This window comes from Megalopta genalis, chromosome 8, assembly GCF_051020955.1.
Source record: "Megalopta genalis isolate 19385.01 chromosome 8, iyMegGena1_principal, whole genome shotgun sequence".
Taxonomy (NCBI): Eukaryota; Metazoa; Arthropoda; class Insecta; order Hymenoptera; family Halictidae; genus Megalopta; species Megalopta genalis.
The window spans coordinates 8,210,224-8,223,352 of NC_135020.1; the positions used below are offsets into that span (position 1 = coordinate 8,210,224).

General features: G+C 37.9%; 1 protein-coding gene across 1 annotated transcript in view; it reads right to left on the bottom strand.

Moving 5' to 3' along the window:
- usp (retinoid X receptor ultraspiracle) overlaps positions 1–13,129 on the bottom strand; it is a 128,733-nt gene that overhangs the window by 114,410 nt on the left and 1,194 nt on the right. The gene's annotated exons all lie outside the window — the stretch shown is intronic.

Genomic DNA, 13,129 nt, shown 5'->3' on the forward strand with positions numbered 1-13,129 from the left:
TCTCGTAGTTAAAAGAAAATTTGACGATGCTGTACGATTCATTTCGACTGAATAAAAATGTTAAGAATGAAAATTAATTTTTATGTAACTGAAAGAATCACGACAATAATTATTTTCATTTATAAAGGTCTTATCCAAGCAATGGAATTAACCGAGTAAAATACTATGATGTTCCTCTTGTAAAACGGGGTGACTTCTTAAACAAAACTTAGATAATATATCAGTGGAAAATAACAGTGTTGAAAGTAACAACGTTGAAAATAACGGTTCGAAATAAATTATTTACCAATAGTTATATCTTATTTTCATCTCAAATACAAGAAGAAGCAATACTGAAAACATTCATTAATATCATTCATAAATAGATTAAAAAGAAGAAGTCCAAGGTCAGAAACTTGAGCGACGCTCGAAATAGTATTGACGGCGGAGGCGAAAGAATTATCAAATTTGATGTCTTGATAACTGTTAGCCAGGGTTGATACGCTTAGATAGTGGACGTGTAGAACATCCTTGGAAACCTGTTGGCCAGCACGTAAAACGGCCAAAATAGGTCGAACGGGGAGGATTGCGAAAACGAAGAAAACGTAAAGAAAAAGTGATTATGAACCCTTTGCACTCGAAGCCGAATTAACGCAAAATTTAAACTAGTTTTTTCGACCCACGGCTTTCCCTTTCTATATGACCTAATGCATTTTATGCCTATGAGATTGAATATTATGACCCATGCAACAGCTACACTTTCAACAGCTCTTTAAATATATACAAATTTGATTGATAAAATTATTTGGAGACGTGACATAACAATTTTTAATGGCATCTCGGAGTCGCCAATCGAGTGCAAACGGTTAAACTGCGGATTTTTATGCAAAATAAAAAAAAATTACCTGCAGCGATTGCAAGAAATTGCAATTGTCAGTGATAATTTTAATAAATTGAAAACAATACATAGAGAGACGTTTTTAAATTCCTTCAGCCTTTCTACTATTTGAAATTGCAACTACTCACTTTTACCGTAAATACATAAAATCCGCAGTCTATAGCGATTATGCACCCCGTGGGGGCGGCTGCCGTTTCTGTTGAGGAAAACGAGATGACATACAAGGATACACCTGGTCCCGGTGTCTGGAACCGCGGCTGGTAGGCTAGGAGAGCTGGTCAGAGTACGTAAAAGGAGGAGGTAACTGGGTCACTAGGTGAGTCGTGCTAAACAGTGCACGGGAGTGTCCCGACATTGACCTATATGTCTACTTTGTGTGTGCACTTGCCTCCCCCTACCGTGACCCCTCTCCTCGCTATCTCTCTCTTTCTCTGTCTCTCGATCTCTATCTCTCTCCGTGTCCCGTTCGCTCGGTTTCTCTCTTTCTCTGTCACTCCTCCCTCGAGCATCCCCTCCAGCCGTGCACTTTCCAGCCAATTGCATATAGGGTCTCTCTGCTTGCACTCCGAGTGCACTTTCCTCACCATCGGGACGCCACCCCGGCGCCGACCCGTCCCGCCACCCTCGGTCAGACGCGATCGATGCTTCAACGAGACCACCGCTATCAATTGAAAAGTTGAAATCGTAAACGATAAAAGTGGCCGAATCGAAAATGAACGGCATACGCCGAAAATTAGTAGGATAAAAATGCCTAATACGAGACCAAATTTTTTATTTAAATCGTAATTTTCTATTAAGAACTAAATATCGAAACCCTTCGAAACTCAAAAAGTTTCTAGTTCCAAGGAGTTTAGTGACTTTCTGTGATCAACATTCAATATTGCGTTGGATCTTTAACACTGACTGATTTCTGATATTCATTTTTACTCTTCCTAACATTTAAAAAATCCTTCTATGACAAATTGTTTAGATAATCTTCTACATTCAAGCATATATTACGATAGAAATGATACGAAGTATAAGTAAACTTAATTTGTCATTACTATAGAGCAATATACCTTAATCGTGTTTAAGGCTCGGTAGTTCTAGTGTTAACAATCGGATTTTTAAAGAAAATTTAATATTCAACGATCTTTCGGGTCCTTAATCACGAATTTCATGCTAAAAATAGAATATTCAAAATGACCAATTCAATAGACTATTAAAATCAGCTCGCAAAAATATACGGAAGTGTATAAAGGTATTAAAAAAATATGTAAAATATTTGGTATATCATTTTTTAATCCGGGGCTTCGTTTTCGAGGAAATCAACTTTAACACGTTCAGCGTCGACAATCGCCCGCTAAAAAAAATTCCCACGAAGTCAGAGTAATTTAATTAATTAAACCGAACCTAGAAGGTTGAAATTTATCATAGTGGATGAGATTAGAACTCTTTCGCATCCGAAACATTCTGGTCAAATTCAGTTTGTACGAATATATTACAATGAAAATGAATTTTCAAAATTGGTCAAAAATTAGTGTCACCCACAAGTGACCGACGCGGTGGTCAACGTGTTAAAGTTTGTTCATCTTTGTAAAGGATTTAGTCGTCGTCCATTCTTCCACCGCAGTTGCCTCCGTCCGAGATAGTGTTTACAAATATTGACAACGATGGAAACATGTTAACATCCTCGCAGAAGTAAGGTAAACGTGTTTCCCTTATTAGCAGAAATAATACCTTTCTATTAGCCCTAAATTAACCGCCACGTCTCGCTCCTCCGTGGTCACCGCTTTCGGCTAGGAGCATATCACACGCGCATGCCTGTGCTTTGTGTAGGTGTATGTGTGTGTGTGTGTATCATTTACGCGACCGAGGGCTAGCGAGACGCGCGACGGGAGTCAGGAGGCGTAGCAAAATCGAGATAAAGTGAAACAGACGCAACAATTACAAGATGCAAGAGCGTTAACTTGTCCCTAAAGCATTAACTTCAGCTTCTTATGATGAACACGTGATTATTTGTAATTATTAATTATTAGTTAGCATCTTGATTAACTTTTCATTGTATTATGCAGCAAACGTGCTGTACTATACACGTATTGTCTATATTTATGTTGTACCGTACGATTTTTTTAAACGGTTCTCATACACGTCTTAAATATGTGTACGATATTTATGAAGTGTAAGTATAAATAATAATTTTTTGCTCGTTCAGAATTATTATCATGTTCGCAGGCTTGCAATGTATTATTCGAGTATAGGAATTTACGGATATCTTACGCCTACGTTAAATGTACACTATTAAGAACCTAAAGGTAATACAGTAATGTCTCTCTAATCGACGCTCAGGTTGTCCACAAAAATGGAAAATTTGGTTAGAGCAGATATGATTATTCGAGCCTTGCGATTCGTTTTTATAGTTACGAACTTCAACAACTATAAAATCGAGCTACAAGACTCGAATAATCGTTTCTCCTCTTCCCAAATTGTCCATTTTTGTGGATAATCTTAGCATCAGTTAGGAAGACATTACTGTACCGGAAATTCGAGAAAATGAAGCACTACACATAAACTAAATGACGCAATGAGCAAGGCGCAAGGGGAATCGCTCGCTCGATCCACCTAGCCTCTTCCAATTCGTTTTATTTATTATTAGCTAAGTTACACGTGTTGAACAAGAGATGTGATTAGGTGGAGCGGGCAACCGATCCCCCTTGTTCCTCGCGTCGATTAGCTTGTGGGTCTTCTCGTTTACCAATAGAAGTGTGTTTCGAGAGGTCATAGAAAAGTTAGGCGTGCAGCTACGGGCATGCAGGTGAGGCGGAGCGAGCGGAATACCCTCCTTGCCCCGGTTCCTTCTTCTGAACATTGGACAGTACTACCTTCTCCCAAAAATTTGACCAAAATCCAATTTTCGATAATTGCCCTAATTGCTAATATTAAAAACTAGAAAAACGGCGTATCAAGCCTAATAAATTTCATTTATGACTCAATAGTTAGCAAAGATAATAAATTGTATGCAAAGATGGAACAATAGAAAAAGACATACTACCCAAAGCATTAGTTAGTGCGTTTTTTTTAGTTAAATGCAATCGTGTAACTGTAAATACATATAACTCTTAATGTACATGATTTTCTTAAATACAATTATAAGTATAACTCTACATATCGATTACTGAACATTTTTTAAATATTGAGAACTGAAGGATTTTTACTATGAACACAGTTCTACCCATAAAATGGCATTCTTTATTTCAAAAAATATTCGTAATTCATTATATCGCTTATTATTATAATTTTTATGATCATGTTGCTTATGAATGATCATATTCTTTACTACTATTCTGAACAACATATTTGTACTACGTGGGTCTAGGAACTTTTTGAAACAAATCATCGCACATGATTCTCAATTTTTATATTCCAATTATATGATTATAGCCAAACATTGGGAAATTATTGATATTCACAAAAAATAAATTGAAAACAATGCTTACGACAGCAGTGTCTGATTTTCAATTTTGAATTTTCCATTTTTGATAACTAGGCTGCAAAGTTTATGCATTTATGACAAAAATGAGTAGATGAAACACAAAACAGTGACACTATTAGAGAAGTTTAACGATTCGATTGTATCATTTAGGTTTTATCAAATCGTTTAAGATAAAGATAATTTTGTATGCAGTTCTTGTTCCTCGCAATCGATGCACAATATTAATAAGATATTCAAATTCAGCAATCTCAAATACCTAAGAGAAAATCGTATAAACTGATAAACTGTGACTAACTTTTGGGGGAAAGATATCACTGTGCGACATTTATTCTGATAATTATCAGGGTGTCTTATAATGTTTAGGGTTGTCTTATAATTTTCGAGGGGGTTTAATTTTTTTAGGGTTGTCTTATAATTTTCAAGACGTCTTACAATTATAAAGACGGCACATAATTTCGTCCAACAGCTACTTCGGTGTTCCAGGTACCAGTCGATCAGAACGAAGTGTCGTCGCTCGATAAGAGGTACGACAGCTTCCCACAATGCGTGGGTTTACGCAACAACGCCTGGCTAGACCAGGGTCGCGGTGATGTTGTCGCTTAGAGGCTCGCTCGTGCGCCACGAGCCAGCGTGAGAAAACCACGTGGAGTGTGACGAGACTCGTTCGAGTTTCCCTCCTTCTCTGTCGCGATCCACTATTTATATTTCTGCAAGGTTGCTACTGCTCGACACACACACACACGTAGGCATGCGCTCGTGCTCGCGCGTACGCAGATCTCGTTGCGAAACGATTTATTATCGTTGTCCCCCGCGAGGCCGCCGATGAGTTGTGTTCGGCGATACATTTCTCGCGAACGAACAGGTGATACATCCGGTATGGGGACGTACACTAGACCCCCGTTCACGTGAACTCGTTGGGAGACCAACAGTTCATCCAACCGGGACATTCGCATAATAAGAGTTCACCGATTATCGCCATTAGTTACGACTAAACTGCGGATCTTTATGCAAAGTAAAAATTGTTTGCATTTATTGCGAAACACAGGTGCCGCTCAGAAGATTCGTTTCTTTTTAACAATTTTAATAGGACGCGAGAAAAATGCGACATTATTGAATGCTGTGAATTTTGCTACAGTTTGAAACTGGAGACACTCATTTTTGGTATAAATACATAAAATCCGCGATATATTGAATTTATAAACTTATTATACATTTATGTATATCATTAAAATTTATAAATAACATTATGTATAAATTAAAAATTTGTAAATACAATTATACAAATTTATAATAAAATTCAACATATTTTAGTTTATAGTAAAAATTGTACATTTATATAAGTTAAGCTTGTTGTAATATAATTGAAAACTTTTTCAAGCATGTATACTTTGCTCATCTTCATCGATTAACAACTCAAAAAATGAGCTTCCGCGGAGGTGGAGGGTGCCTATATCGGCAGACATTAGACAGACAGGATTCATAGTGGCGCACATAGTGTTACCATTACGTCTCGTTCGAACCGTGTAATCTCGAAAGCCATGAAACGTTGAAAGTTTTGCAGTAGTTTGAACAAAATATTGAAACAGAGATGTACGGGGCCAGAATACAAAGGTCTGAATGTGCAAAGGTTAGCGGTGTTGGCGGTTATAATTATCCTTAATGAGGGCATTAATTGGAGGCAAATAAAGGCGTCGATTGATCACTGGGTAAATAGAGCCTTGTAGCTCGTAATCGATCGTTGCTCGGTTATCTCTGTGCCGGGGACACCCGTCTATTATGCCGCGATCCTTCGAAATCATTAGCCGGTGAGCGTCGCGTGAATTACGCAGACAATTTTTTGCGAATTACATATTGCCGAGCACCGACACCGGCCAGCCATCGATCGCTTATGTCGTTTCATTCACGTGAACTCGTATCAGCGATTATTTTATAAACGTGGTGCCCACGTCGCCGTTACAACACCAATTCGACATGCTGGTAGCGATTAAGATAGGCCGCCGGTTGCGCGAGCCCGCCATTTCAGCTACCCGCTCAAGGTCATCACGGTGATTCTAGGGGAAATCGTCGAGAGAATTCCCCGGAGAGCCGTGGACCATTTCGGAAATGGAATCGTTGAGAAGCAGAGCTGGATAAACTATTATTTCGAATGGCAAGTAGTAAATAAACAATATAAATATTTGTTCGAAAGAATGTGCTTTCGAAAAGTAGATATTTGATTCGTTGCAAACAATTTTCTGAGATAATATTTCAAATAGTATTTCAGTTGAAAAACGCTGAAAATATTTGTGTCATAGATCGGATTATTTTTTTCAATTAATTTATTATCATCAAATAAAATATTTGATGTACTCTTTGATCAATTTTGTCTTCTGCATAAATTTCTTCATATTTTGGTTTAGTCCATTTCTTATTTGATATCCTTTCTCATTTACTTCTCTCGGATATTATTAGCACTTATAAAATCGCACGATTACAATTACCGATTACAAACTACACTACCCGTATCCACAACCGAAGCTGCACGATAATGCTCAATTAAGATCATGAATACGATTCGATCCACACAATTCTTTCCGCTCGTCGTCGATTTATTACGGACAATAAACGAAGCTCGTCAATTCCACAACGACCCGTCAGCTATTCTTTTATCGATTCTCGAAATATAAATAACCGATGATGACACCGCTCGGAATGCATTTAACGAAACAATTTAATCATCGTCGTATGAAAACAGCAGGAAAAAATGTATAAAGACTCATTCCTGGACGTTGACCCGCGACAAATTTCCATCGGCGATCGTGCATGACCTGCGCAACGGTTTTATACGTGAGCAACGTCGAAGAAAAAGGGGAACATACTCATTTTTAAAGTACACTCGAGCCGCGTGATAAACCGATTACGCGTCGCTACACGATAACACGCTCGCAGTGTCAATACTCGCGGATTCGTCTGACGACGCGATTGTTCTCGATGCCAACTTTTTATCCTCATCGCGTTTTTTCCCGTATATCGCGAGTTCAGCTCGATTGGAATTACAATACAGCAGAGGCGCCAGAATGAAATCAAGTCATCTGAACCAATTTTAAAAAAGTTATTCCGTTTAAAAGGGTATTAACAAACTTTTTGATGTGATCCTAAATGATGACATACAAGAAACAAAAATTGTCTCGCCCTATCTACACGGAAATATTGAACTCAATAGTGTTGTCTACTTTAAAGTAAAATTTTAAAAAGTTGTTTTAGGCAGAAGCCCATAGATATACAGGGTGCTCCACAATTATTTTAACAGCCGAAAATGAGGGGTAGCTGAGATCATTTGAAGTAACTTTTTCCTTTGCTAAAATGCAATCTGCGGCTTTGTTTACGAGTTATTAACGGAAAACACTGACCAATGAGAGGTGACGGCGCGAAGTTCGAGAGCCCGCAGCACGAGGCTTTGACAGATGGTCGGGACGGACTCGAGCCGCGTTCGAAGTATTGAACAAATCACGAAGCGAGAACTTTTCGGATTTTCTTTTACTACGTAACAGTGACATTTTTAAGAAAAACGCTGTTCATCTTTACTTTAGAACGTCTGAAGAATATTTACTAATTTTACGAACCCGAAATAGTAAGTCATTTCACCGTGACGGCCGTTTTAATTTTCTAGTGTGCACGACACCTTGTGTGTAACATGTGAAATTTTTAAGCAAGGTGTACAGTGAAGATTAACAAAATACGTAAATGATATTTTAATTTAAATAATTCCGTGTCCGAACACAGTACAACGAATGATTCGCAAAGCTAATTTAATAAATAATAATCGTGTTAAAGAACGTGAGGGATACGTTTGTTAGAGAAATATGAAGAATATTATCAATAAGAAACTCACCCATTTAGTTGTAAAATCCACTTCATGTATCCAACAGCGACGTACAGTAATTTTGTCCCTAATTCGCGCTCAGATTGCCCACAAAAATGAACAATTTGGGAACAGGAGATACGATTATTCGAGCCTTTTAGCTCATTTTTATAATTACCGATCATCAACAACTATAATAACGAGACGCAAGCCTCGAATAATCGTATCTCCTCTTCCCAAATTGTCCATTTTTGTGCGCTAACTGAGCGCGAATTAGGGAGAAATTACTGTATATGTCAATTTTTTATGACTAATAATTTTGCATCCAGAACAAAATTTTTAATAGTCCCTCATATTTAACCCTTTGAAGACACATGTCAACATAAGATGATATTTGCATCTTATTCCAGAAGTTGCGGGCATACAGTTTGATTATGTACATAAGAAAAGCTGATGATATATTATACATTCTTCCAATCTACTTTTCTTGGGATAATATTCTTAATGCTCCAACCTTTTGCGGCGCCATTTTCTCTACAGTTAGAATTGTGATAATGTCTTTTTCTTACAAACTACACGTTGTATGAAAAAAATGTTTCGAACGAAAGTTGTTTGCTATAAAGACGAGCATACACGGCAAACAATTCAATTTTCGCTATTTTCGTTTTTTGTTTCGAAAATATGAGGGTGAAGCGTTTTACATTTTCTCAAACGATCTTCATATTTTGATAAAAAAAAAAAAGGGAGAAAGCAAAAATTAATTATTGCCGCGTGTGCTCCTCTTTATAGCGAACAACTTCCGTTCGAAACATTTTTTTTATACAACATATGGTTTACAAGAAAAATTAAAGTGAAAGAGTTGATTGACTCACTCTGCATATTTATTGCGCGTGCCAACGTTCACTTGAGTGCTTAAATATTAATGAGATGAGAACAGAATTTTATTCCAACTTATACAAACGCAATAACATTTATACTTAACAGGTTAATACTATAACTCATCAACAAAGGATTGATAGTTCAAAGAAATTTAACTCCTTAACGATTACTAGGTGTCTTCGGAGGTAACTGTATTTTTCAACGGAATCGCGGAAACTTCTGAAACTGATCGGCGGGAAACGTGCGCCGTGGTATCCTTGACGAACGCGACAGGATTTCAGGACATCCTGACCGATACGAGCCGGGAATATCTAAATGGCGAGCGTGCGTGCCGCACGCCCACGCGCTCGAATTCTATCTCGTTAATTGGCTTGCCGGAACGGATTCGTGTCGTTGGTTCGAAACGGAATGAACTGGGCACAAATGTCGCCGTAAATTGCCGAAGTTCGCGTGGACGACGCTAGCACGTTGACTGCAATTAATTCTGCCCGTTTCTGCAGCTCGGAGTAATTGAATGAGTCGCGCTCCCAGGAAACTTCGGATAACGGAGAAAATATCAGAGAACCGTTTATCGAAGAGACGAGACTGAGACTGTTCCTGCATGGCGAATCGTCGTCCTGTTCGCAGTTCAGAGTTCTTGGGTGAAGTTGTTGGTTCGAGAGCACCCTGTATATTGGCGCGCATACGGGCGGATAGCTCGGGAGAAAGAAAACGATGCTGGCAGATGTTACGGCAGCTTGCTAATTGACTCGTTCGTCGAAGTTCAAATATAAGAGTCGACTAGACGACAGCGCAAAAACGCAGCATGCGGAAACAAGGCCAGTCGGGACGAAACAAAGCGATTCCTCAATTAGGGAATGGAGGACGCTGCGAATATGTTCTTCGTGGAATTGATCGCGCAATAAACACGGGTTTCGCGTGCGTTTTGGAATCGTGAATACTGTGCCAGCAACGTTCCTTTGAAATTTGGTAATACAGAGCGTGGAGAAAATTCAGACACTGTATGAAAAACGCTCCCCTTTTGTCTACAAATGTTCAGTGTCCAAATCTATTTTGTTCTTCGAATTCATTACGTTTTTTTTTTTACATCTATTAGTACTGTTCAAGTACGTTTCTATCTTCTCTCAGCTTAAAAATGATAAACGATAAAGAGCGGGTTATAATTGCAGAAGGATGGAATGAAAAACGCCGACATTGTTTTGACTATCGGATACGAAAAAGAGAAGGTAGAGAGGGCGGTGAAAGAAAAAAAGAATTAAAATTATTATTATCGAAGGCAGAAAATCTCTCTCGACAAACATTCAAAACGAGGAATGAGTTGAAACTAGCTTTACAAAATACGTGGAACGAAATTACGATAACCGAGTGTGCGACAATCATTAACAATTTTCAAGAAAAGCTTCGAAAATGTATTGAAGCAGAAGGAGCAAATTTTGAACATTTCGTATAAATTATTGTTCAGTTTTGAGATTAATATGTTTGTCAAAAAAAAATATTTAATATACAATATTGAATATACAATATTGAATTGGAGTGTCCTCATTTCTCCAAAGCAGCTAAATATAGATGTACAGATGTAGGGACAGAATTTTCTCCGCACCGTGTAGCGCCACGGGAGGGGGGGGGGCTGGTTCGTTTGCAATTGCAATCGAATTTCATCTGCTAATGCGATACCACGAGAATTTTGGAATTGCAGTTGCAATTACGATTGCCACCGAATTCGGAGTTGCGGTTGAAAAGTAGAACATACTTCGGTGTTGCAGTAACGGTCGTGGCTCGAATTGCAAGTGCAATAATAATTGCAAGTGAACTCGTAGTTGTTTGGAAGTCCAGCTGAAACTGAGTTAAGAACTAAAATTGGAAGTGCGATCACGATTGGATTCGCGAATGAACATGTTCCAGTGGCGAATACTTATCCTATGAAACGCAATCACACCTCACGACATTACAAAATGTAAATTTACAATGTCGAACATTGTAAAATGTTCTGAATGGTGTTATATCGATACAGAATATGCCGGTATAAACAGAAACATATGTATAATTGTGGGATTTGTACGAAATAAATTGTTTTGTGTCTTCGATGGTCACAAATTATTATGATTTCTTTTATATGTTTTTAATTTTATTATATAATATTAACGCTAAATATACAAAGAGATTCTTAAAATATTATTCAGTTATTATTTAGATTTATTCGTATAATATAACGTTTTATAGTTTCATCGTGGAATGTATGGCACTACTAGTACGATTTGTAGCAAATCAATACATCGATGTTACACTCGCAAACGCATTAATAATTACATCCCGCTATTTTCGTTCCCACTAAACGTCACGTTTAATTTGCCGTATAATACCCAGGTTTAACATGCGAATTCGTGCAATTTCACCGTCGGCACGGAACAATAGGATAGCCTGGTCTGGTAAAATCCCACGCAAGGCCAACGATTATCCATCTTTCCAATTTGCGTGAATAGCACTCCTGTCACTGTCGATAAATCAATACCCTCTAATTGCCGCGAGTACGCTAACAATACATACTTCCATCGTAATGAAACGCAATCCTTCGAAATGATTCTCTGATTTGCAAGAAGAATTAATTATAAGATATTTCAAACACTTCCTCAACTTCTACAAAATTAATTACTAATTATATACATTATCTCTTCCTAAGCAATATTGACGGATACGAAATAATGGCGGCAGTAACATGTATAAGGAAATGTTACTCAAAATAGTGTCCTCGACACTAAATGTTTAAAGGCCACCGAAATCAATGAGGAATTGCTAACACATAAATAATTACAGATCCTTTCGCGATTTCCACTTCAAATCCACTTAGCAGTGTGTTATTCATAATCTCGTCTTACACGGCTGTAACAAATTACAATGTAGTCACAGAAAAAATGAAAACTTTTGCAGGATTTAAACCACGAAGTTTTTTTTTTTACCCGTCCAGGAATTAAGAAATGTGATCTGCACAGTTTTAATATATTACGGCTGAGAACCTCTATTCATTACATAGAGTGCCGCAATAATTCTTGCCGCCTGGTCCATAAGCTGCACGGTTGCTGACGACAAGAATCATTGGCGCAGGATAAAAACAGTTTCAATAAATCGTTGCCGTTTTGTAACATAAGGTAGCAGGCGAAACTTGGCGAGAATCATTCGAGCAAGCATTGTATATGCTCTTGTCGAGCATTGCATGCAATAAGAAGAAAGAGGAACCGGGAGATATAACCGGTGTGCGGAACAACATGGCAGAGCCGGCCAATATAATATAGCAACAGTGAGGCAAAGAATAGAGAAGAATGTAGATAATGGTGGGGAGATTGAAAGAGAGAGGAAGAACGCAATAAGACGGAAGTATAAAAAGAAGAAAAGAGAGATGATCATAACAGAGCACAGGTTAGAAGAAGAAGGGGAAAAAGTAGTGTAACCACTGAGGGAGAGACGTATGCGAATGTGTGTTTGTGCAGCCGTGCAGCTCGTCCTTGGACTTATATAACAAGGAAGAGTCTACCAGGGGAAAAAAGTATCCCAGAACGGAACAAAAGATAAAAAGGGTAGATTAAAAATGAGAGATAGAAAACTACAGCACGAGGGCGCCCTCTAAGGACAAAGAAATTCGAAGAATTTGGTAATGCCTGCTGCGAAACAATATTATCAAGTAGTGCCAATAAAAGAAACTGTTCTCTCCTCTCAGCTGTAAGACGTATGAATAAAGTATCTTCAGTAATTATGCGCATTACGGTCTACTCAGTTTCTTTAATAATTAACATTTCAAACCAACATATTTATAAACCGAACTCTTTACTTATCCACATATAAGACAATAGAAAACATCTCTTTCGCTCGATAAATTTCGTAGATAAAAAAATATTATAAAAAGAAAATTCCATCAACACTTTGCAACATCAAAACACACGCATAAACAACTATGGGTACAATACAGTTAAAAAGTTCATCCCCCACCGGTATGATATAACAGTTGCAAATTATTTGGTTGATTCGACATTAACAGAAAATAGAAACAATATAGCGGCATGGTACGACT